This window comes from Cibotium barometz, chromosome 6 (genome assembly GCF_041138505.1).
Source record: "Cibotium barometz isolate CiBa-2024 chromosome 6, ASM4113850v1, whole genome shotgun sequence".
Classification (NCBI taxonomy): domain Eukaryota; kingdom Viridiplantae; phylum Streptophyta; class Polypodiopsida; order Cyatheales; family Cibotiaceae; genus Cibotium; species Cibotium barometz.
In genome coordinates, this window is record NC_141051.1 from 42,878,497 (window position 1) to 42,900,227 (window position 21,731).

Below are 21,731 nucleotides of genomic sequence, written 5' to 3' on the forward strand. Positions count from 1 at the left end.
CATTGAAAATTCCTTTTTGCCCGGCCTTCTTTGAGCAGCAACTAGAGTAGTTGGAACATGCCAGCCATGGCCCTCACTTGAGTACTCATCAATTATCCACATCATTTGTTTTGGAGCTTCAAGAGCAGATTTTGATTGTTTATTGGGTAAGGTAGAAACATTACCTTTCGGATACGATAAAGCACGTGGTGTAGCAGATCCCAAGATGCAATCAGAATCAATTTGCAACTTGTATTGTCTATTCTTCCAATCCAATGAGCAATTGGTAGCACTTAACCACGATCTACCGAGGACAACCTCTACTACTGCCTTGGACTTACGTGCCACATAAAAGGGCACTGACATCTGGCGATCCTGAATGGACATCATAATGACGCATTTTCCCTCTATAGGGTTATCTTCACCTGAGAAGCTTCGTAGGTCCACAGGAGTGTGTACAAGTGTGGGTTGACCCAAGGCTATCCATGTTTCAAACGATAGAACATTATAGTCTGCACCAGAGTCAATTAAGGCAGAGACAAAGTAGGTAGTCTCATGAAGATGAAGACATACTTGAATATTGAATGGATCGACATATGGCTCATCAGTAGCCAACTGTATGGCCAACACCGAAGCTTTGCGACGCTCCTTGGCTTTTGCAACTCTAGCTTTAGCCTCCTCTTGAGCCTGACGTTTAAGTAGGTCAAGTGCTTCTTTTCGTGTTTGTGCAGCATGCATCTGTTGAAGCATGGCTTCAGTTAATGGTTCATTGTATTTCTTGAGACGACTTCCATTAATGAAGTTAGGCATTTGCTCACCTTCTAGTGTCTCCAGACGCACCGCACCACTTGGAGTAAGCTCATTAATCACAAACGGTCCGAGGCCACGTTTCTTGAGCTTTCTCTTATGCTTCTTAAGTGTATATAAGAGCACCAGGTCTCCTTTTTTGAATCGGCCAGTTGTTACATTTCTATCATACCATTGCTTTTGTCTCCTCTTCTCAGCATACATCCCCATTACCGCCAATAAGCGGGTCTCATCAAGCTTTTCCAATTCGTCAACACGTTGTGAAAGCTCATGACCAGTCCAATCCAATTGTTTAGCTACTCGTAGAGTAGGTACAAGAAATTCAATGGGAAGAATTGCATCTAACCCAAAAGCAAGTTCAAATGGGGTTGTGCCCACAGATGTTTTATAGGCTGTCCTATATGCCCAGAGAACAGAGTGCAACTTTTGCTCCCAATCAGTCCTATGTCCCTCAACAATCTTTGTGAGTGCTGTGCAGAGAATCTTGTTAGTACTCTCAGCTTGTCCATTGGTCTGGGGATGATAGGGTGCAGAACGCTTGTGAATTACCATAAATTCTTGAAGCAAAAATTCTATGACTTCATTTACGAAGTGTACACCTTGATCACTAACGATCTCAATAGGTAAGCCATAGCGTGTAAACACGTACTCATACAAGAACTTGGCCGTGGTTCTGGCATCATTTTTGACTGTTGCCTTTGCCTCTACCCATTTGGTCAAATAGTCGGTTGCGACTATAATATATTCTGCATGCGTGTTACGAGCTGGAGGTTTAATGGGACCGACAAAATCAATACCCCATTTTGCAAAAGCACGAGTGCTTAGCATAGGCCGCAATGGCATATTGTCCTTTGTGATGGGAGGTTTGGTCCTTTGACAGTCGTCACAATGTTTCACATATTCTTCGGCATCCATTTGTAAGGTTGGCCACCAAAGCCCAGACCACCTAATCAACTTTGCTGTGGTATTGCCAGAAAAGTGTCCACCCCCAACACCTGCATGTGCATGAGTTAAGATTTTCAGATAGTCAGCTTCACATACACACATGCGTAAGACGCCGTCCTTGCCCCTCTTGTAGAGTTGGCCTTCTATCAGCATATAATTTGCCGCTTCAATTTTAATAGCATGCTTCCGATGTTTAGGAATTTTTGGATCCAAATGACCATGCTGAAGATAGTCCACAATATACTTACTCCAACTTGGTGTAGTTGAAATTTGGAATAATGTGACATTAGGAATTGGCTTCTGAATTTTACATGAAGCACAGTTATGAACAAATGTCTCAGCATCTGCATGCATGGTAGGCCACCATTGCCCATCCTGAGATATACGTCGCACACAAGTGGTAGCTGATGCATGGATTCCATCAATACCTGCATGGGCCCATTCCAAGATCTCCTCATATTGGTCGGGGTTAGGTATAAGCCTCAACACTCCATCATTACCCTGACGATATAATCTCCCTGAGATTAGCTTGAATGGTCGCCATAGGTCCACATTAGGACCCGCTAGTTGTATTTGCCCACTTGTCAAAATTTCTAAAATGGATTCAGACCATCTAGGGGCTGTCTCTACAAGGAAAAGTGTTGAATCTAACATATCATCATCCACACCCACAGGAGCTTCTCCAGAGGTGATTCGAGACAAGTGATCTGCCCTTAGATGAGTTGTTCCTTTCCGAACTGCAACTTCAAAATCAAATTCAAGAAGGATGATAAACCACCTCACAATTCTTCCAGTTGCACAAGGTTTATTCACCAAATATAGCAATGCTTGATGGTCCACAAAAAATATGAACTTGTTTGCCAAAAGGTAATGGCGAAACTTTTTCACTGCATATATCATGGACAATCCTTCTCTTTCTGTTGTGGTGTAATTCCTCTCAGCATTGTTCAACTGTCGACTAGCATATGAGATTGGGAAATCCTTATTGTGTTCTCCCGATTGAGCCAAAATACATCCAATTGCAAAGTTGGAAGCATCAATATGGACATGAAAGATTTGGTTCCAATCTGGTGCCCGTAAGATGGGTGCAGTCACTAATGCTTGCTTCAACTTTTCAAAGGATTCCTCACACTCATCAGTCCAATTAAACTTTACAAGAAGAGCATATAATGGTCTGGCTAGGACAACGTACATGTAGATGAATCTACGGTAATAGCCACAATGTCCCATGAATGTTTGTACCCCTTTAGGGTTGACAGGCCGAGGTAATGAGACAATGACATCTATTTTATCCATATCTGTTGAAATCCCATTGCGAGAAACAATATGGCCCAAAATTTTCCCTTGTCTTACCATAAATTTGCACTTGTCAGGATTCAAGCATATACGATAAAGTTGACACTTTTGAAACACAAGTCTCAGGTGTTCTATATGATCATCACGCTCTTGTGAGTGAACACATAAATCATCCATGAAAATCTCAAGAAATTGTCGAAGGTACTCCTTGAATACATGACTCATTAACCGCTGAAAGGTTGCTGGTGCATTTGTTAGACCAAATGGCATAACACGATAAGCAAAGATGCCATCCTCAGTAGCAAAGGCTGTCTTGTGTTGATCCTTTGGATCAATTGACACTTGATTGTACCCGGAGAATCCATCCAAGAAACTATATGCCTTTTTCCCTGCAACTCGTTCCAGAACATGATCCGTGATTGGAAGTGGGTAATGATCACGCACAGTAGCTGCATTTACCTTCTTGAGGTTGACACATACTCGAAGTTTCCCATTTTTCTTGGGCACCACTACAATAGGGGAGACCCATTCAGTGTGTTCAATCTCATAGATAAATTCTGCCTCTAAGAGCTTGTCTATTTCCTCCTTTATCTTCCGTGCAAAATTCTCATTGTAAGTATAAGGACGTTGCTTGGAGGGTTTTGCATCCTCTCGCAATGGAATTGTATGCTGACATATGCTTGGATCAACTCCTTTGAGGTCTTTATAACTCCAAGCAAAAACATCACGATACTCCTTTATTGTTTGTATTAATAACTTCTCCTCATCTAAGGACAAGTCTGTGGCAATCCACACATAGCGAGGCTCTTCTCCTGGCTTAGCAATATCAACCTTTTTTGCATCTTCAGGACCATCGTATGAAATCCCTGGCATGCTTGGTTTTTGTCGCATGGGCTGTTGAAGAACAATCTTCCGATCTTGAAGAGTGTACTGTGTGAAATTGGGAGGAACATTTAGACCTTGCTCTTGTCCACTTGAGTCTTCACTTATTGAAGACCATGCGGTTTTGAGTTCTCCTTTGCCATCTTGCATCGGATTTTTTTGTTTCACCGTTGTCCTTGCACTTCCCACACTCTTTTTTGAATCAGTGTTAGACCTGGGTTTTGGTTTTTGTTTCTTCGTTTTTTTATGATTTTTGCTAACAGTTGTTAGCTTTTCCCTTGCTTGGAATCCCTCTGATCGTTTGACTTGTTCTTTGATACTATCTCGTGCTTGGACATAGTACAGATATCTGTTTTTTCCTGAGAAGTGAGGTGGGTGTTGAGAGTTTTCACTCGTAGACTCCTCCTTTTCTTTTTGTAGTCTCTCACGTTGTTCCCGCTCATCTTGTCTACTGATTCTCTTATGGCTCTTACAACATTTACGTTTAGGTCGGCTTCGAGGGATTTCTACCTGAATCTCCCTTCCTCTCAAGAGTAGGCGTGCCTTTCCTAACTCTTTCTCAGGGGTTGTATCTTCATTATCGAAATCAGAGTCCCAGCCATCTTCCTTATCAGCATCATTAGCAGATTCGAGTGTCAAATCCTCTACTGAGACTTCCTCGACATGCATAGCTGTTGTGGATGTATCCCTATAGTACAAATCATCTAGAAGGGCACGTGGTTGTACCATTCTTATAGGAATAATATCATATCCATCAGAGTCACAGAATTGAATTGGCTTTGGTAAAGCACATGTCGATAATGTTGCAAGGACATGACTCCATTCTAATGGATCAATTAAATGCTCAGGGAAGGGTTGTGGAATGTATGCCTCGTCAGATACACTTCGATTACCCTTAAGTCTCTCAGTGTTGAAATCCCTACATGAGGCTCCACACATCCATAGATCTTCTCGCCCATCTGACAATGTAATTTTTGAGCCCTCAGATGAAGCAGAATCAAACTCATCTATTGGAGACCTTGTTACATCACGATATGAGTGATTCCTTAGGTTGATCCTTGTGATGACAGAATCATGTCTGAGGTACAAGTAGTTGTATCCCCAATCTTGAATCATTTGAAATTGTCGCATGAATGGTCTACCCAATATCACTTCATAGTTTGGATGCTTTCCAAAATCCACCACTGCAAAGGTATGCTCATATTCAATCCCACATGTGGTGACCAATATGTTCTCAAGCAACCCAAGGGGATGTTCTAAGCTTCCATCTGCTAGCTGCAAACGCATCCTGGTACTCCTAATAGCTGGTTTGCCCCATTTTTCCCAAATGGACCTTGTCACAATGCCCACTCCTGCGCCACTATCAAGTATTGCAGTTGAAGATACTTTTCGCACTTCCAATGGGAGGGTAGCATTTCCCTGATCGTCCTCACAAAATTTTCCAACTTTGTTGATAGGAACTGGCATTACATGCTTTGTCTCAGGGTGTATTGTACACTCATGGGGACCCTTTTGTAGCAATACCTGCTCTGACAAACATGTGGCAATATCATTCCACAACTCAGGTTTAAGCTTTATCAACTCAAGCAAAGGTAAGTTACAAGCCACTGGTGCAGACAAAATAGCTTGCACCATACTCATGTCTTTCTCCTTAGTCAACCTTTTATGCATGGAGGGTATCCTCAAGGTTTGAGAACAGTTCTCATATTCTCCCAGATAGGACGGTAAGGTTTTCATTGTATGCTTACTTCTAGGAGAAACAATTGTTTGACCTTCCTCCTGAATGCTTGGGCGTCCAAAGTTGTTTTCCGAATCTCTGGTAAAATCCACCTCAGAGAATGGAGGCGAACTAACAGAAGACATGTTCTCATTTATTTTCTCATTTACAGCGGCCCACATGTCATTTGCCATGTCCTCATTAGCATCAATAATTTCATCATTGCATGGGAAGACAAGGCTAGGTGATGGTAGACTTTCTTCTTTCAATGGATTGTCAATTGGTGTCGATCTTTCGCTTTGAGCTTGTGAAATGAACTCACTTTTCATTTCCCTACTTGATGACACTTCCGGTATAGTTTCTAATGTTGGCTTAAGAGAGGTTGGGCCCCGAGGAATAGGTGGTGGTGGTCCCTCAAGTATCGACTGAGCTTCCCTAATGAGTTGCTGATGTACAGCTAGATTGATCTTCTCCTCACGAGGGTTTGGGTATTCTTGAAGCTTCTTGGGTAGCTCTGATAAGGCTGCAATGCGACTTCTGTGAGCATCAATGATGGCCTCTAGAGTCTCATTCACTTTATCCACAAAAACAGAACCCCCAGAACTATCCTCAGTCGTACTAGCCTGATCTTGTTTAGCACTAGGCCCAGGTTGAGGTTGATGTTCCTCATGCACTTCTTGGGATGTAAAAGTTTTATCCCGTCTGTTTTGTTTAGAGGTCTCCTGAGAACTAGTGGATGTACTTTTAGTTTGTTTGTTTCGGTTCTTCTTTCTCCTAGTGGTTTTTTTTCTACTGGACTGTAGGGTCTTGTCCACTAGATTTGTCTTTGCGTCCCTAGTTCGAGGTGTCTCATCAGTCTGTATTTCAGCGTTTCGTGTTTGTGATCGAGTCATGACTCTAAGTGGCACGACATCCTCATTCTCAGATGAAGGTGGTGATGGAATTGCCCCTACAAGGTTAAGTGAAACCTTTGGTTGAGAGGTGCCTTCCTCATGTGGTTTCAACAAACAATCCTTCGGGAAGTGTTCGACACAACACCCCAGACAATATCTTTCTATTGGTGGAAACTGTTGTGCTGTTGTATTGGATCTAGATGCTTGCCTTGAGCGATGTGGACAATCACGAGCCCAATGGGGTTCTCCGCACTCATAACAGGGGCCCATTGGTTTGGCCTCTACTTTCCTTGGCTGCCATTGACCTGAGGGGCCTGGAGTCCTAGGTTGGTAGCCGCCTAGCAACATTAAAGAGTTTTGTTCCTTTGGTTGAGTCTCCAGTGCTTGGCTTGGGTATGCGGGACTTTCAAAGATATTTTCTTTGGATGAATATGATACATATTCTTCCTCCACATATCCTGGGTTTACCAAGTCTCTACACACATTTGGATTGTCATAGTCCACAATCCTTACAGGAGCAGTCCCTGGAGCAGGAGGTTGAGCACCAAGAACAGGTCGTGCTTGTTCTTGTGTCATCGGTGGCTTACGTTCAAAATTTGTATATTGTTGATACATTTGTGAAGCCACTCCACCCCTCGGCTGCTCACGTTCCTGTCTCATTCTCGCAATGCGAGTACAATCCTGGGTGGTATGAGTAAAGTTCCAAGCACAGGCTTGGCACCACTTCTTCGTGGGTTGGTTTGTGACTAGAGGAGAAAAGGTATTACAGTCCTCTGTTTTATGGTCACCGCCACATGCTCCACAAAGATGAGGACCTGTAGGAAGCACACTCCTCATTCTCTGCTGCTGTTGTTGTGGCTGCATGGGTGGACGATAGGTCTGTCCTAATCTCCTTAGCACTAGGTTGGCTATTTGGTCTGGATTTACTAGTGCGCTAGACCCTGAACTTTGATCTTCACCCCATTGATTTCTAGGTTTCACCTCCGGGCCAGAACCATCTTGGAACTTGAAGTTATCGGTGAAATCCATAGCATCATGGCAACACTCATTGAAACTTGTATGCTTCTTCGCATAGAGATGTGTATGCAGTGTCGAATTTTTGAGGCCTTTTAAGAAGAGAGAAATTAATCGACTTTGGGCGGGTTTCTCATCTTCTGGGCAACGATTAATGTACTGCTTTATTCTATTTACACAGTCTCTAACACTCTCATTCTCACCTTGTTTGAAAGAGTAGATATGTGCTACTGTGTCATGTTGAATTCCCATCAAGGAGAAAGCTGCAATGAATCTCTCTTCCAAAACTTGTAAAGAAGTTTTGTCAGAAGCCTCTAATGCCTGAAACCAAGCCAGGGCTTTTCCTTCAAGAGTGAGTCCAAACCCTTCTATTTGAGTATGCTTATCAGCAACTTGCTCAGCTCGAACTGCTTGCCTAAAAGCTGCTACATGATCGTATGGATCTCCCGACCCTTCATATTTCTTTACCAATTTCTGAAGAGTTGATGGCCTTACTTGTCGTGAATACTCATCATAGGGCCTACGGCCTCTTACCCTTAGTGGGAATTGTTCCTCTCTTTGGAAAGATGGTCCACATGTTTCCAAAATTGGTGTGGGTACCCTATTACCAGCCTCACCAAACCCCTCTAAAGATCTTGTCACCCTCATTTCAGGAGGTGCACTTATAGGAGGCCTAGTTGGCTCCCTTCTCATCCGATTGTCATAGTGGGAAAGATGTTGTTGTGGTGGTGTGACCTGTGGTCGCACATTTGGTGTAGGACGATATCGTGGTGCTAGAGTTGGGCTACTAGCAGAGGTCCACTTAGATGTTGAAGGTCCCTCTCTAGTGAACTCTCGTAGGGGAGGAGCAACAGTTTCTCCAAGAAAGGCTGTCTCTCCTGGTTTGGCTGTATGTGTTGAGAACACTTCCATAAATAATGGTTGTCCTTTCCACCTGAGTTCCCTAATCTCTTTCCAATCTAACGTTCGATATTCATTGGCCCATTTATCAACTATTCTGTTCATGTGTCCTGCACACTTCTCAACTACCACTACATAAGCTAGAGGAAGATCCAGCTCTGGCGATTTAGTTGTGGCATAATATCCCTCTAACGAGTCCTTATAGACCTCTTGAAGTGGGTCATCCTGTAAGACCTTAGTCACAGGAATTTGTCGTACAAACTCCCATTGGCCTTCAGCCCCCTGATCCATTTTACACTTGCCTTTCCTATCCTTGTCCAAATTTAGATCTACAAGAAGTAAATCATCTATGGATGGCTTTGAGGATTGGGCATTGGATGGTCCAGGCATGTCCGGCTCGATGAGCCAGTCATCTCTAGACTCCCTTGCTCTGGAAAGTTCTGATAAATCTAAGAACTCGGTTTTAGAGAGCTCCCCTAATTTGTCTACCTTTTCTGGATGGTAGGTGACTTCATAGCGAACACCATCTCCACCCATGTACATGTTACCCTGGTCATTGACTAGAGGTGCTCTATCAAGTTCTGAGAATATGTCGGCTATCTTAACAAGATACCGTTGTTGTGGATCCCTAAAGATCTCAGCTCCTTGAGCATTTGTGTAGACATATTGGAGTCGCACATTGAATGTTAACCCCATGGTGTCAGCCTCAAATGGATTAAAGGATCGTGTGGGTGTCCTATTTGGGGCTACGGGATGACTAGTTGATGACCCTAGATTGTCCATGGACAATGAACTATTTGTTATGGAGGAAAGGGTATCGGATTGGGATTCAGAAAGGGTTTCAGCAATATCTGCCAAGTTTCCTATCGATTGGGTCCCACTTTCCTGAGTAGGCACTCTAGAAGGTGCCCTAGGCCCTATGGCAGAATCTATCAGACGTCCTGACCGTAAGTGCATAAGGTCAAAATTTGTTTTGGTTTTTTTTTTTTTATGTGTTTTTGTTTTTGTTTTGGTTTTGGTTTTTGTGTTTTGTTTTTTTTTGATATATATATATATATATATATATATATATATATATATATATATATATATATATATATATATATTTTTCCCTACCTAATCACTAACGGCAACTAAAAAGAAAATGTGTGGCGTAACTATCTATCCTTTTTTTTTAATTGTTTTTTTTTAATGATTTTATGATTTTATGATTTTGATTTATATTTTTTTTTTTGAATTTACACAAAAATTATGAATCACACTAAAAAAATACTAACTATGCACAAAGTTACAAAAAATGAAAAAATGCAGGTTAAACTAAATATGCAAAAAATTAAAAAAAATGAAGAACTGTAAAAAATCAAAAATTTTCTTTTGTTTGTTTTTTCCTCCTGTTGTTGGTTTTTATTGTTTGTTTGTTTGTTTTTTTTTTTAATAAAATGAATGAATTTCGTGTCAAAAATAAAAAATTATAAAAATACTAATTATGCATGCAGTTACAAAAATTCTAAAAAATGCAAGCTACTTAAATTATGCAAAATTTTGTACAGAAATTTCAATGGATTCCAAAAAATAAAAATTATTTTTTCTTCTTTTTCTTTTTTTCTTTTTGTTTTGTTTTGTTTTTAAACTACTAAATTTCATTGCCTAATTACAAAAAAAATATAAATCTACTGATTATGCAATAATTACAAAAAATTCTAAAATGCAAACTACTTTAATTATGCAAAAATTTAAATGATGAACAATGGTTTCAAAATACAAAAAATAAAAATTGTTTTTTTTTCTTCTTTTTTTTTTAATTCTCTTTTTTTTTCCCTTTTGTTTTGTTTTGTTGTTTTTTTTTTAATATATTACAAAAATTTAAAACAATGCAAATTACACTAAATATGCTAAAAATTACAGAAATGAAAAAAATAAAAATATGCACACACTATGGACTCCTAAAAACAAATAAAAAGAATTTTTTTATTTTAATTTTTTTTAAATTTTTTTTTTTAATTTTTTTCTTTCTTTCTTCTCTCTTTTTTTTTTTTTTAAAGATTTTCCACTATTTTTTTTTTCTTTTTTCAAAATCTCTTTTTTCTTTTTAAATTTAAATTTTTTCTTCTTTCTTTTTCCTTTTCTTTTTTAATCTCTTTTCTCTTTTTTTTCTTTTTTTTTAAAAAAAAATAAGAAATATTATTATTTTTTGTTTGTTTTTTTTATTTAAAAATAAAAAAACATAAAAATTAATTTAAAAAAATAAAAAAATGAAAAAAATGAAAAAATCCACTAACCTTATCGTCTCGCTCCGCGCTCGCCGCCCGGATTTGTCGCCGCACCGCTCGCCGGTTCTTCACGTGCTCCCAGCCTTCCTCTTCACTGCTGCCAGCCTTCAATGGCCTCCTTCGCTGGCTTTTTTCTGCTGCTGCCGCCCTCTGGCTTCTTTTGCTTCTGCCGGCTGCCCAGCAGCTGCCGCCTCCAAGCTTGCCGACACCGACTGCCACTCCGTCGCCTCCGTCTACAGGCCTTCGCTTACAGTCAACTCCGCTTCTTCCACCTCCCACACCTTCCGCACGCTGTTTGCCGCCTACTTCCACAGTGCTGGCCGTCTTCTTTCGCCTGCAGAGCAGCCTTCCACTGCTTGCCTTTCTCTTTCGCCTGCAGAGCAGCCTTCCACTGCAGCAGCGCCTTCAAGCCGGCCTTTCAACGCTTCTCGCCTTCTTTGCTGTGGGTGGGGTAGAGACGGCCAACAACCCCTTCAACGCCTACACCTCCTCGCCCAGCTTGCAGCCGCCTTCTTTACCACCGCGGCCTTCGCCACCTTCACCCGTCCGCTTGCTGCTTCGCTAGCCAACAGCAGGAGCAGCGGAAGGTATCGTCTTGCCTTCAGCTTCTTTTTTTTTTTCCACGTTCACAGCCAGGAGGCACTCCTTCACGCCTCCCACACAGCCTTTTGCCTACCACCTTCGCTCAGACGCTTTGTGCCGGCCCTTCAAAAGCCTTAGCGTATAACTCTATATATATATATATATATATATATATATATAGAGTTTTCTTTGCTTCGCTCGCTTATGCCACGCTGGTGGCCGCCTTCTGCAGCTGCGGCCACATAAGCCGACGCCCCGCTCCTTTCAGCAGGCTTTCCAACAGCCGCACACATATAGATATAAATAAATAAATAGATATATATATATGTATATATGTCTATTTATTTATTTTTTTTCTCTCTTTGCTGTGAAGACTCCCCACAAAACTACAAAACACAAAACGATAAAGGAAAAACAGCCGTTTCACTACTTCCTACCAACTTCTCGCAAACCTCGTCAAAGATGAAAAAACTGAAAGTACTTAAATCTGAATAATGGCGGGATTTCTCTACCGCAATGGGGTTTAAATTTTTTTCTTGCTTCTCATAAAAAAAATAAAAACACACAAGGCGCCCTTGAGATCACACACTCAATGCCCTAAACCTCAAAATAAAAAGAAATAGTGGTAGTAATGCAAGCTTCTCAACCGGTTTTGAGTCTTCTCCCCGGCAGCGGCGCCAATGGAGAGACGGAAAACTCTCTCTCTTGTAGCAAGAGGAGTACGATCCAAGTATAGCTCAATCCAATGGGATTTGCATCCCTTTCGGAGCTAGGGATTCGACCCGTACCGGTGCACAAGAGCTTATCCACAAAAGGAGAGAATGCTCATGGCTACCATCACTTGACACTAGACTAAGCATACACACAAGCTCAACTTGTCCTCATTCCTACACACCCATTCATTCATAAATACAAGCAAGAGGAATACAATCACTATGCACTCAAGCAAAGAGAAAGACCTCACTCCACTCCTATCTTCCTACAAGCATGCACACATTCAAGCATCAAGCTTCCATGAAAGCTTCAAATCAATCCATGTACTCAAAAATGAAATACTAAAAGCATGCATAAGAGAAAAATGATTAGAGAAGAGGATGAGAAAGACTCATGACATTGCTAATGATTCAATGAAGAGATTTACCTCATACAATGATGTAGATGGGGTGAGAGAAGAGTCTTCACCTCTATGGAGAAGAGGGAGAGTAGGTCTCTCAAAGGAGCTCTTGCATGAACTAAGCCCAAAGTGTGTAAAGCTCTCAAATGAGCCACCTTTTATACAAAAATTCTAGGACTCCCATAAGTCCCCATGTGGGATTATTACCAAACCCTCTCCCACATTCATCTACAAAGTAGAACTCTTTTCAAGAGCCCTAAGTATCGTTTTTGTTGCATCCTGGTATTGATCCTCATTTGCAAGCAACAACCACCTCTCCAAGGCTTTCCCTTTCGTTTTACCATATCCTCTTCAGGAACACTACATAAACACAGAGATGAGAGACCCAAAAACCTAAACCCTAAATACATAGACATTGTTTTTAATCACAGATCCAGAGTCGATCCCTTACATATCTTGAATGAGGTCTTGTTCCAGATCTAATTCACTCCCAAGATTTTGCTCTTCCACCTTATCTCCATACATCCGTAAATACTGCCTTGGTGTACTTGAGCGTACAAAAACAGATAGAATAAGACATGCAACCTGTAATGAAATCCATTCAAATAGTAGTGAATTCCTTAGGCTATAAGTTGAAATAGACATAGACATAAGAATTTTTGTAGAAGAGAAGTGTGCAGCTACCTTTGTTACAAGTTGTCCCATCTTCTTTCCCACTGGTGGAGTGCATTTGACCACTTGTCGATGAAAGACCACAAATCCTCTAGATGTTGCCTCATGCTCTATCTTCACTCCTTCTTCCATTGTATAAAGGCATGTTATGAAGCCATGATCATTAAGACAAAAGTCTACAAATTGAAAAGTTGCCTCATATAGACTTTCGCTAACCACATTCCAAGGTGGCACTCTGTGTCCCAAACAACCCTCAACAACGAGGTTTGAGGGGAAGTCTACAAACACCATCTCCACACAATAGTCAGTCCTTTTCCCATGGACTTTTCCTTTATTACAAAGCACATTCATGGCTTCCAAAACATGTTTGAATAGAGGGGATGGCCCTTCTATGTTCTTACAGTCCCTTGCAAGGTCCTCGATGGAGGTATTGAATGCATATACCATGCCTGCGAATTCCCACAATGCAAGAAGAAACACAGAAGAAGATTGATTGGTAAGAGAAAAATATTTATCACCCCAATAAACATACACTACTGTTAACGGCATGATATCACCTTTCAAAGGTGCTGGTTGGATCATAGATGAGGCTACATGTACATTGCCCGAAGTACTTGTTGTTTGATGTACTTCTCTTTGTCTCCTATTTGCATCCAATGCTTGACTCACTATATCCCTCCCTAGGTTAACTGGTAGAGGGTGCATTCTAGATGTAGAGGCTATAGATGTGGCATGAGAGCTCGTAGAGCAGCCACGTACTGCAGTCAATGGTATACTCTGCACAAAGACAACTTATGGTTATAAATTACCTCATCAAAAAACTTTATCATCGTGCAAAAATCAGAGACAACTTATGGTTACCTCATCAGAACCCTCCACTATGGTCATCTTAGCCAATATAGCTAAGTGTTGATCATGTAATTGAATTTCTTCATCTGGCACAACAAACCTCTCCATGTCTAGCCACCAGGGGCATCTTGTCTTTTCAACACTTGATAGAGGCTAACCATGCATTTCAAAAATAGATAACATACGTTTTATCATCATACATACATTTTATCATCATGACCATGATTACAGAAAACACTTACTCTCCCAAGGTGCAGATCCGCATATATATATCGTGGAGTATCCTCGCAAATCCATAACAACACAAGAGGTGGTATGGCCTGTACTACACCACTATCCACCTCTTTCAGCAGCCATCTAAATTCCAAATGGAAAGGAAAACTAAAGTCAATAGGCTATATAAGAAGCATAAGGAGAAGAAATAAAATTGACCAAGTTTTTTTTTTACCTATAAACAACTCGATGTGTTGCAGAGCGTAGCCCTTTTTGTGTGTCCATATCATTGCTAAATTTTATATCCCCCTGATGAACTCTGAAAGCTTTTTTGAAATACTTTCGTCGATGAAAGACGACATAGTTTATAAAGGAATTAATGGAAGGTAAGGAGATTCTATCACAATTTTCAATCTCCTCCAGAAGCTTGGAGCCATAAGAACTTATTTGTAGCCAGAACACAAATGAATGTAGCCACTCTCTAGCTTTTGCTTTGTCTTTAGGCAAGTACTCTATCTCTCGAATGCTAGCTTGTGAATTATCCAACATTCGAACTAAGAATGCCTTATCTTCATCCCTAACTTGTGCAGCCCCAATCATGTTCAGTTTCTCTTCTGTCGCAATATGGGTCCCTGCTGCATGCCAAGGAAGTGACAAAACAGCACGCCAAAAGTATTCTCCATTGGCAGGGTCTGCTATGCGGGCAAACTTTCCCACCCTATTCTTATACAGAATTTCTACCTCTCTTATCACCTTAGCCCTTCCGTCTACATCCATGCCCTTAGCCTTGTCCTCGATTTTCATCTCCATATCGTCCTACAGAGTCCATTTAATTACAAAATTACTCTTGCATACATTAAACATATTTTGCATAATTAAGTAGATCTTGCACACCTTTAATATCTTGCATACCTTAAACACAAGCCATGCCAATATATTTATTGGAACAGAAAACCAGCTTTTTTTGCCACGAGTGGGGCACTTTTTCATTTCATTCTCCATCCAAGCCTTGTCCTCATCATCGAGCTCTGCAAGGAGGGTAGTCTTACGGACTCACCAATTCTCCTTATTTGGAAGAGCCTATCCCCAAAAGTTGTTGGTACAAAGGCATAGTCATGCATCCTAGTACAACCAATGCAGAGAGTTGAAGCAACATCATGCAATCAATGCCAAGAGCAAAAAAGAGAAAAATAATAAAACATATACTTATTCAATCTGGAAAGAGAAAACATCAGCTCTCCAACGTCAGCCTTCTCGAATTGTAGAAAGTCACAAGCCACCAGACAATGCTTAGAGATGTCATTTGGAAATTCTGAGTAAAAGGAAAGAAGATGATAAAATTATATTAGATGCATACATAAAATTGTATAAATAGATAAAAACATTTCAAATCACCCTCACCTTGAGCAATCAAATCCATCCAAGATTTATAGCGGTTGTTTCCATCCAGTACATGTATCATTTTACCCTGGATGAACGGTCCCCATTCTGGCATATTTCTGAGAGACTCTTCAAAAGTTCCATTCACATCCCTCCATGTTGAACTCCATGACAATGTTGTTTCTTCAGTCAGAGGAGTCTCCTCTCCATCCAAATCAAACATGGACACCGTGAACGCCCCCTTGCTTTCAAGATACCCACCAAGGTTCTTGAATGCTCGACCAAGGTTCTTATCAGTACTGGGGCATAGTCTCCTTATGGCCTCTGTTGGAAGAAGCCTACACAAGGGGATCTTGGGGGGGGGGGTGCTGAATCTAACTCTAATTCGATCGATGAATGCAGTTGGAGTAGAGGTTTTAAGGATCTTTCCGAAAATTTCTGCTTTGATGCTCTCTGTTTTTCTTGTCTCAGTTGTCAATGTGTCTCCACCTTCTTCTTCTTCATTATCATCCTCTCTATCATTCCCATCTTCTTGTCTATCATCACCCTCTCTCTCATCCTCCTGTCTATCATCCTCTCTATCATCATGCTCTCTCTCATCCTCCTCTCTATCATCCTCTCTATCATCCTCTCTGTCATCATCCTCTCTCTCATCCTCCTGTCTATCTTCCTCTCTATCATCATCCTCTCTCTCATCCTCTTGTCTCTCATCCTCTCTATCATTCTGTCTCTCATCCTCTTCTTGTCTGTCATCCCTGTCTCTCTCATTCTCATGTCTATCATTCTCCATCAACACTTGGCCTTGACTCTGAACTTCCTCATCAAACAATCCTCGAGACACCCTCTCGGTTGTTCTTGCCTGTAATTTTTTGGAGCGTTTAGAAGGAGGTAGTAAGGAATCCATACCAGCAAAACAACAATCTTTTTGATAACAAGAAGATCTAGTCACATAACGTTGGGAGTTGGTGTCCATTTTCAAAGATATAACTCTTCCCACGAAAAGTAAAGTAAACTACACGAATTATTCTAGGTAGTATAATCATGGGTTGGCACAAAGTATACGGATTATTTAAGGTTGTATAATCATGGGTTGGCAGGGTTGGCGCAAAATATACGGATTATTCAAGGTTGAAAATAATCTCGGGTTGGCACAAAGTATACGGATTATTCAAGGTTGAAAATAATCTCGGGTTGGCACAAAGTATACGGATTATTCAAGGCTGTAAATTCCTAATCATTAATAACAAAGTGCTCGAAAAAACCTTTTCCCAAAAAGGATTTCATTCCTCTGCAACGGCTAGAAGGAAAGGTACACTCGTGCAACTATCTTCTACAACCATTTTCTACGACTATCCTCTGCAGCTATCGTCTTCTACAACTATCTTCTACAACTATCTTCTACTCTATTCTCTGCAGCTGTCGTCTACAACTATCCTCTTCTACAATTATCACCTGCAAATATCCTCTGCGTGTTTGCAAGCATGTAAGTCCCCCTCTCTCTATCTCTCTGTGCTTGCAATAATGTACTGCTATTGATTACAATCTGGATTTTTTTATTTAATGGCCAATGTAAAAACTCCTTCTCTACAATGACTATGATGGCATAGTCATGGCTCTGCAGATGAAGTCTCGAGATAGCTCTGTAGTGGCCATGTTTAGCTCTACAGTGGCCATATTGAGGATCAAAACATGTCTATGTAGGGCCTCCAGGATCAAGTGCGCTGAGCGCACTTGATCCTGGAAGCTCTACAATGACAAGGATGGCATAGTCATGGCTCTGCACATGCAAGTCTCGAGATAGCTTTGCAGTGGCCATGTTTAGCTCTCTGCTTGTAATAATGTACTGCTATTGATTACAATCTGGATTTTAATGGCCAATGTAAAAACTCATTCTCTACAATGACTATGATGGCATAGTCATGGCTCTGCAGATGAAGTCTCGAGATAGCTCTGTAGTGGCCATGTTTAGCTCTACAGTGGCCATATTGAGGATCAAAACATGTCTATGTAGGGCCTCCAGGATCAAGTGCGCTGAGCGCACTTGATCCTGGAAGCTCTACAATGACAAGGATGGCATAGTCATGGCTCTGCACATGCAAGTCTCGAGATAGCTTTGCAGTGGCCATGTTTAGCTCTCTGCTTGTAATAATGTACTGCTATTGATTACAATCTGGATTTTAATGGCCAATGTAAAAACTCATTCTCTACAATGACTATGATGGCATAGTCATGGCTCTGCAGATGAAGTCTCGAGATAGCTCTGTAGTGGCCATGTTTAGCTCTACAGTGGCCATATTGAGGATCAAAACATGTCTATGTAGGGCCTCCAGGATCAAGTGCGCTGAGCGCACTTGATCCTGGAAGCTCTACAATGACTATGATGGCATAGTCATGGCTCTGCACATGCAAGTCTCGAGATAGCTTTGCAGTGGCCATGTTTAGCTCTACAGTGCCATATTGAGGTGTAAATTTTCTGCTGGATCAAGACATGTTTATGTAGGTCCATGTTGACATGTTTATGTAGGTCCATGTTTATGTAGGTCTGTCTATGTAAGGCCTCTAGGATCAAGTGCACTGAGCGCACTTGATCCTGGAAGCTCTACAATGGCTCTGCAGATGAAGCCTCCAGATAGCTTTGCAGTGGCCATGTTTAGCTCTACAGTAAGTAGCCATGTTGAGGTGTCTATGTAAGGTGTAAATTTGTTTACTGGATCAAGACATGTCTATGTAGGGCCTCCAGGATCAAGTGCGCTGAGCGCACTTGATCCAGGAAGCTCTACAATAACCATGTTAGCTCTGCAGATAAAGCATAAGCCAATGTTTAGCTCTACAGTGGCCATGTTGAGGTCTAAATTTTTTGATGGGCATGTTGAGCACTTATTTTTAATAAAAACATAGACATCTTTTGCTAATGTGGATGCCTCCATGGATAGACAAGACATGCCTGTGTAGGGCCTCCAGGATCAAGTGCGCTGAGCGCACTTGATCCAGGAAGCTCTACAATAACCATGTTAGCTCTGCAGATAAAGCATAAGCCAATGTTTAGCTCTACAGTGGCCATGTTGAGGTCTAAATTTTTTGATGGGCATGTTGAGCCCTTATTTTTAATAAAAACATAGACATCTTTTGCTAATGTGGATGCCTCCATGGATAGACAAGACATGCCTGTGTAGGGGCCTCCTAGATCAAGTGCGCTCAGCGCACTTGATCCTTAAAGCTCTACAATGACCATCTTGTGCCAGACATTCATGGTCTTGGCCCCACACACAAAATACAAACGCAAGGAAAAAACGCACATTTAAAAAACGTAAAAGAACATACTCTCTTTCGGGCAGGTGATGCTCGGGCAGGTGATGCTCGGGCAGGTGATGCCCTTTGTCGTGAGGGTGAGAGTTGCAACATGAGCGCAGCAGACATCTTCATCTTCAACGTTGTTGTGGATGCCCTTTTATAGAGGTATTCCAGTCGTGGTCTTCCAATAGATTACAGTCGTGTGCATAAAAAGTCGTGTAAATATTTCTAAAAGGACTTCTTCTAAAAGTCTAAAAAGTCTAAACCACTGCTTAAACCACTGCAGTACACATTTGACCACTAAAAAGTCGTGTGAATATATATTAGTGTGCTTACTTGAACATTAAACCACTAAAAATTAAACCACTGTAGTACAAGGAAAAATGTGCAAATTATACTTCAAAATCGTACTGGGAAAATTACAAAACAAAATCCTTCTGGGAAAATTGCAGTACAAAATTACAAAAACAAAATCCTACTGGGGAAAATTACAAAACAAAAACGTACTGGGCAAATTTAGTTGGAGTCCTACTGGGAAAATTACAGGGCAAAATCGGCAAAATCCTACTAGAAAAATTGCAGGACAAAATCCTAAATTTATGTGGGGAAATTTATGCATCCCCATCTTCCTCACTGTCATCTTCTTCACTATCATCCCTATCTTCCTTATTGTCATCTTTCTCACCGTGGGAGTCGGGGATGTTCTCTGCATCTGCATCATAGCCTGTGCCTGTGTCTGCCTCGGGCATTTCAATGGGCATTTCTTTATGTTCTGCTTCCTCTTCCTGCTCGGGCATTTCATCAGGCATTTCTTCATCTTCCTCCTCTTCCTCCTCTTCCTCCTCTTCCTCCTCTTGTATTTCCTCTTCCTCTTCTTCTTCCTCGAAAGGAAAATTGTACCAGTCCACCCGAGAATATTCTGTGGTGGAATCGCTATCTGCGATTCCATCATGGCAGCTCTCATACCATTCAACGGGTGGGGTATCTGGCTCCTCTGGAGCCATTTCACTATTTTCACTAATTTCACTATTTTCTTCTTCAGAGGTATCACCCTCTGAAAATGTTGAGAAAACTAGAAAGACAGAGCAGCTCCATTGTATCTTAAGAGGAGGGTGGTCTGAGAGCAGCTTGAGGGTGAACTAATAAGAAGCAATGGCAACCTAATAAGAAGCAATGGCAAAACAGTGCATGAGAAATAACATATAAAGAGAAGAAGGAGTTTTACCACGAGTTGATTGATTGCAACATCTATATTTTTTTTTGTGATGGGTTGATAGTCTAGAAATAGTCTGTTTTAGTAGTCTTTCAAACTAGTGAGTAAATATACTAAAAAATAGCTTTTCCAGCTTGTCCTTTCATTAGACTTTCATTCCAAAGGAAGCCTATGCCTTTTTCTCACGTAGTCATTTTATTAGCTTTAGTGTAATGTATATAGTATTACTTTGTTTTGAATATTAATGGATATGTGTGCTCACATTATACTTTCTTTTGGAATGTATTCCTGAAATGTAGGGATTCTGAGTCAGATGTTCAGATTTTTCTACACAAAGTTGGAGGCCCTCTTTTTAGACTGTCATTTTCACATGGGAAATGTTTATTATCAGCCGAATTAATGAAAGAAAAACTAGGTGCAGAACATGAAATTTTTATTGAAGGTCTATTGCAAACTGATGATGGTTTTGAGAGCATAGGGACAATTCCCTTGTACCATGGGATTGGTGAACATGGGTATTATATCTTAGATAATACCCTGTCATCATTTTATGTTGCAAAAGTAGCCATTACATCAACACCACTCCCTACCCCTGGGGATATTCCTTCTGGATCTGGCAGCAAGACCTCACCTATGTGAGTGACATTTCAACTTTTGAAACATGGTAAAATATAGTGAGGTTATCTTTCTTGTTTCAATTGTTGACTTTGGATTGTTGATTTTTTTCCTAGTGACTTGGATGAAGAGGACATGGAAAAGGTGGTGCATGCAGATAATTTAATTGACATTGAGGAAGGTGATCCTGCATTTGACACTGCAGTATCTGCCTTCCAAATTGTTCGTACTTTGCCGCCCAATGACATATTCCATAATATTATAAATGAATGCACATTCAAAGGAAAAGTCAAGGAGCTCCCTAAGAAGTATGAAGAAAATTGCATTTATGAGCTTTTAGATGGGAAGGGCATGGAGGGTATGGAGCACAAATATGAAGGAAATGCATGGACAAAACCCCAGACACAAACAAGAACTAATAAATCTTTTATTTTGAGAAAGAGTTTTTGTGGGGGTACCTTCCAGTGTATGAATGAAAGATGCACTTATTATCGATTTCGAAACAAATCACCGAATAGGCTCCATTGGAATGGCCAATTATTGATCCCCAAATGAAGGATGTTTGGCTTTGGGAAGTTATGGAAACTTAGAGTGTTTCTTTTGTAAGCATGTTCCAATGTGCATAAAAACATGTTCAGTGTCTGCCTACTATTTTATGCCTAAAGATCACTCCCATAGTAGATTGTTCCTTCACTATGGGAAACATACACACACAATTGCTAGAGGCATGTGTCGAGCATCTATGCGAAACATTAAAGCCTTAGTAGCTCGTGTTGTTCAGATGGACCATAATGCGGGTCCATGAAAGGTACAAATGATTGTTGCCAGGGAGTTGGTTTTGAAGGCTTTCACTGACGATGATAAAGTGATTGGAGAGTTTATGTCAGAGAGGGAACTCCAGGAGATGTCTCAAGAGCTAATATCTTTAATAAATCTCAAAAAGTAAGTTCTTCTCTATTGAATATATATATATATATATATATATGTGTAATTTCTTAACCAACTTGGTAAATGTAGGGTGAAGCAGATGGTAATGCAAAGTCGAAAGACAAGTCGAGCACTAGGTGATGGATTTGAGGCTATCCTAGAGTTAAAAAGA

The 21,731-nt window shown here is 40.8% G+C and overlaps 1 long non-coding RNA gene across 1 annotated transcript; it reads right to left on the reverse strand.

Annotated features, from left to right (window-relative positions):
- Positions 1 to 13,711: 13,711 nt before the first annotated feature.
- LOC147637774 (uncharacterized) lies at positions 13,712 to 14,499 on the reverse strand. Its single transcript, XR_015265995.1, has 3 exons — positions 14,369 to 14,499; positions 13,933 to 14,277; positions 13,712 to 13,848 (listed from the first exon to the last, which is right to left on the reverse strand). It is a non-coding gene; the product is annotated as an uncharacterized LOC147637774 (long non-coding RNA).
- Positions 14,500 to 21,731: the final 7,232 nt, after the last annotated feature.